Source organism: Pundamilia nyererei, unplaced genomic scaffold (genome assembly GCF_000239375.1).
Source record: "Pundamilia nyererei isolate P.nyererei 1_Seehausen unplaced genomic scaffold, PunNye1.0 scaffold00808, whole genome shotgun sequence".
Taxonomy (NCBI): Eukaryota; Metazoa; Chordata; class Actinopteri; order Cichliformes; family Cichlidae; genus Pundamilia; species Pundamilia nyererei.
Genome location: NW_005188209.1, coordinates 11,027 through 16,539, shown reverse-complemented (window position 1 = coordinate 16,539; position 5,513 = coordinate 11,027).

Below are 5,513 nucleotides of genomic sequence, written 5' to 3'. Positions count from 1 at the left end.
ATAATACATAATACAGTCTCAGAGGATAGAAAGTCAGAGAGATACATGTTTTGAAATGACAAAGAGCAGGCCGCAAAAAAATGACTTACAAGCAGAGCACATCGGTCAGCGCAGCACATGTCGCGTCCGGATCTTCATATGAACTGGATGAAATTTGATTTTCTCTCTTGGAATAAATTATCCGAGCTATAAAGGAGAATGCAAACCAAAAACGTTCAAAGTAGTAATTCCTTTTTCTTTTTTTTCTTTTCTTTTTTTAAATAAACATTGTCCTTAAGAAGAGCAACATCTGACTTATAAGTATTTTTCCTTCTACTGTAATATTTCGGACACATATGGAGCTTGAAGGTTGATGAATACCAGGGGAAGGGATTACATGCAAAATAGTTTCGTACATGAACACAAGAATTTCACCTTTAATGCCCTTCACGTTCTTGTGTCTACATATTTATCCATATCCTCTCCTCTTTCTCATCCTCTATCGTGATTCTTGATGTGTCAACAGTACAAACTATGTAATTTAAGTAATAATGGCTCGTATATATACACAGATGTAATGATGGCACCACTCAGTGGAAGCGTTTGTCATAATGTCAGCATTTATAACTGCCTTCAAAGACCTAAAAAAATAATAATCATTCAACGCTTAAAAAAAAAAACAAAAAACAAAAAAAACAACAACCCTCAAATTGAAAACAAATTAAAGAGCTTGAAAAGAACTACTGTGACAAAAACATCAAGAGTTTGGATTTGCTTTTAACTGACAAACAGGAAGCACAATCAGTTCTTAATATTTGAATCAAATGTGTTCAATTTGAAAACACAATGCCATAAACACAAAGATTCAATGTTTTATTTTATTTATTTTTTTAAATCTTGAGAAAACGTTTGCGCTCATAATTTGAAATGCTGGAAAACGACAGTTAAAGATAATGATGTCTATAATTATTTTTGTCTAAACAAGCCACTCCACAATTATTCATGTGGTGCATATTCACAGCTGCACCCATTCCAAATGCATCAAGTTCAGTGTGTTAGTCCGTATCTAGCATATATGTGTCTGCAATTTTGCGTAGTGCATGCTCTCACTTTGCTCTGTTGCAGATGTACTTACATGTCATTGCTCTGCTTCTCGTGTTGTTTCAGCCTGTTTGGGCAGCATTCAGCTGCTGCGTGAATCCTGTGACAACAATGATTAGTTGGCACAAAAGACCAGGGAACTCAGGTGTCCCATATGCTTTATGCTCTTATATTCTGCTTACTGTTGTGTGAATCTGGGAGTGAACAAATTGACAGTGGCTGTGTCCCAATTCAGGGTCTGCACACTTGAAGTACGCATTTTAAGTGCGGTTACGTCACCGCCACACGACGACGGCTGTCCCAATTCGAAGTGTACTTCAAATGCATACTCCAAATGCGCCATTGATTTCCCCAAATATCAAGCGTGGTCCGGTGCACACTTCGTGGTCCCATATATCCCACAATTCATAGCGCGGCGGTGGGTGTGGATAATTTTGCCGCAAAATACGGCAGAAGGGAGCGGCTGAAGAGGTTTTTTTTTTTTTCCCAAACTTTATTGAACTTATAAAGCGAACAGTAAGTCATTCCAGTTCAGTTTGTACAAGGCAAATAAGAGTAACAATATACAGTACAATGAAATAAGGATAAATAAATAAAGGATTAAAAAAAAAAGGAGAAAAAAAAAAGGGGGGGGGGGATGTGACAAACTTCATAACAACTTTGTACTTGAAAGTTGTGACAGCTCATTCCTTAAACATTTCTGAATGAATTTCAATCAATGATAAACCTTTTTTGTTGGAAGTTAATTTAAGAGAGTTTAAGTAATATTCAATCAAAAACAAATTGAATGATGGGGTTGAGTTTTGAAATTTACATTTATGTATATGGAATTTCCCTAATAAGATGGCGCGGCCGAAGAGTGAACTGTCAAAAGTACTGAATATGACGTCACTTATTTATGTGCGAATGTTTAATAATTAAAGACAGACATACATACAATCTGGCAATACTATAATATTGGCCATATTATATTTACATTACCACAGTGAGATGACTTTAGTCTCATGAACAACATTAACTAATTGTTATTTACTAACTAATCTTAAATGACTGTTCAGCACAGAAATGAACCCCAACAATCATGTTTTGCAGTCCCGTGGTCTCAGCCTCAGATACTCAACTAATCAAAGTGATGTCATGACAAAAATGAATGACCAACAAAACATTTTTCTCCTTCATTTCTGTCAAACAATGCTGTATGTAACGTGTCTCGCAGTTAGTATCATGGTTGCTAGGCAACCTGAACAGTGCGACGAAGCGTATACCGTCCCATAAACAAGCCTCTCACTTCCGCACTTCTCGTACTTATAGTACGCACCCTACGTAGTACGCGTAGTGCGCGTACTTCAAGCGTGCAGACCCTGAATTGGGACACAGCCTGTGTGTGTCTGCTCTGTCAAATTTGTTGTAGTTACAGTGCAGGCTTTCAATACCAGGACGTCCATTTTAAGTTTGCGTGCGTGCTGCAGACAGCAGGCACAGTTATGCACGATAACTGATAGCATGTTGAAATATGTCTGTTCCGTTCATGTCTCTGCTTTTGGTATGTCTGATTTATGGCAGAATGCAGCCACTTGAATGCTTAAAATGGATGCATATGTCGGTAAGAAAGTGAAGGTGATGCAATTTAGTCTGGGTCTTGCATTTGGTTACATGTTATTTATTCATTCATCTAGAGATGACAGGGCACATTTGTTTCCGTTTTTGAAAAAAATAAAATAAAATCAGTGCAAGAGCGTCAGGGTTGGCAAAATGGCTTATTTGTACTCCATACCTGATCATTTTTCTATAAGACTAATAACCCACATGAAATTGTAACTTATGAATGCATTTGTGCATGAAAAATTGTTTCACTGAAAAAAAAAAATGCTGTATTATAAGTAATAACAAAAAATACATCATAATACACTTATGTGGCAAGTGATTTCTTGAATAATCCACTTGCCACATATGGGAAGGAATCCGTCATAACCTAAAACACACATTTTTTTTGCAACTATCCAGTTTTTAAGTGATGACGTATCAATCCTTCCGGGTCCAAACTACTCTGCGTTTATTAAGGCTGTTGTGTTTTTAACATGTTTTAATGCTTTATATCTTGTTCTATTTAATCTGAACAGGCATCTAAAAACAGTCAGTGATCACTGTCGGCCTCTCTCGGTTTTTATTATCACTATTCATTTTAAAGCTCAGTTTTTAAAACCTAAAGATGTAATTTCAGCCTAGCCCATGCAGCAGTATATTAATGACCAACCACGTATTGTGGATGGATTATCTCCTGACTCAAGTTTGGTCTTTTTACAGCATCTTGCCATTTGTCATCCTGCATTTGTGCCTAACCACCGGGAACCCTTGCGTTTAATTTTATAGAGTGGAAAAAAGTTAGCGTGCATCCTCCAGCTTTACTGTGTCTATATTATGCTAACCATAGCCGTTTTGCTAGCCACCACATAGCATATCATTATATACCAGCTAGCCCAGCTCCAGTAACCCTACAAATGTCACTGTTGTTTAGTTTCCTGTCTTCATTTATGTTGGAAGTGATAGCAGATGCCTGGATGTTAAACGTGATTGTTACACCTGGTAGAGCAGCCATACTGATCATTTTATTAAAGATGAAAGAATTCAGAGAGTTTGTAACGCTCAGTGATGCTGCAGTGTTTGTTTGACTCTGGGACCTGAAGTGGAGTTTGGAGCCAGAAATGGTTAATGATGTCAGACATAAAGACCAGCTAAATCTTTAGTACATTTGTTTTATATTATTTAGTCACATTTTCAATCATATGTTAAGGAGGGAATGTTCTCTGCTGCCTCCATTTCTACCTGGTCGTGTTTCTAAGGTAGAATCACTGCGGTGATCGCTTTAAAGTCTCTTTGTACACTTCATCTTTGCTTTGTGTTCATTCCTAAATACTAAGAAAAATGTGTGTGTGTGTGTGTGTGTGTGTGTGTGTGTGTGTAGCCTAAAGTCTTAACTCTAATCTTAAAAGTAGATGGTGCATGTCTCCCAAAACCAAACTGGAAGGCCCTGATGAGGAGCTAGTTCCACAGAAGAGGGGCATGAAAGCTGAAAGGACTCCCTTCCATTCTACTGTTAAATACCCTAGGAACCAAGTAAAAAAGCAGTCTGAGAATGAAGTGCTGGCTTGGGGTGATATGGAACTTCGAGGTCTTTAAGATAAGTCAGCAAATGTACAGGTATACTCTTTGAGACAAAAGCGTCAGACAGACTACACCCCTCAGCAAAGAACAACCCTGTAAAATACCAAGGGTTAGATATACTCCTGCCCAGATGGAATTAATAGTACCAGAAGAGGTCAAGTTTGTCTTGGGAAGCAAATTCAATATAACAAAATATGTGGCTCAGCAATCTGGGAAAGCAGAACTACAAACAGTTCATGTAGTAAATGAACTGCTGTGAAGCAGGGGATTTAAGACCTGAAGCTATCTTTACATATAGCTTTGCTATAAATGATTCCACAATGATCTTACATGTCATGCTGAGATATGAAAATCCAATCCCTTGTCTTCCAGTCCTGTGATTGCAACCATAACCACACCAGGCTACTCACATAAGTTTTTGGCAGCTTTAAACCCACAAAATGCTATTTGGAAGTTAACTTTTTTTAATGCATATTTTGTTAGGGTTAGGGTGATCAATGACGATGACTGATGAGTAATGTGCACTGACCGCTTAATATCCACCAGATCTCCAGTGACCTGTTTAGATTCAAATCTAACCTGTTGTCAAGGCTGCGACGGCAGATGTGTGGAGGTGAGGAAAGGACCCAAACGAAGGCACTGACTGAAACCTGAAGACACGGAAGGAGAACTTCAGGGAGATGACATGAGGAGACAACACAGGCAGAACAGCAACAAGCAGAGGGAAACACCGGGCTTATATACACAGTGGGGTAATCAGGGAATAGGAGACAGAAGGGAAACACAGCTGGGAGAAATAAGGGCTAACGAGACTAGGGAAGCAAAACCAGACACAGTCACATAAGACGTGGACCTTCAAAGTAAAACAGGAAACTCAACACACACGCAAAGACACAGACTAAGAAACACGGGCTTTACACAGAGACGTGATGTGAAAACAGAGAACAAGGAAACCAAAACCTAGGAACTAGAAATCAGAAAGCATAACCAGAATAAACTAAAACACCAGATATAATATTAATTATCACAAAACACTGAATCATCAAACTTAGGGACCATGACACCTGTGATGTTTGAATTTTCAACTGTACAACATACCTAAATAGGTCAAATTCATGAAACAAACTTTGTATTCCTGTGATTCAATCAATTTGATCATCAGCCATGTTCAATCTGAAATGTACATCATCATGAAATAATGAAATGAACAGTAACCCCAATTAAACCATTATGTGACACCAGCAGTCACATTTAAGGAATGAAAGAAATAT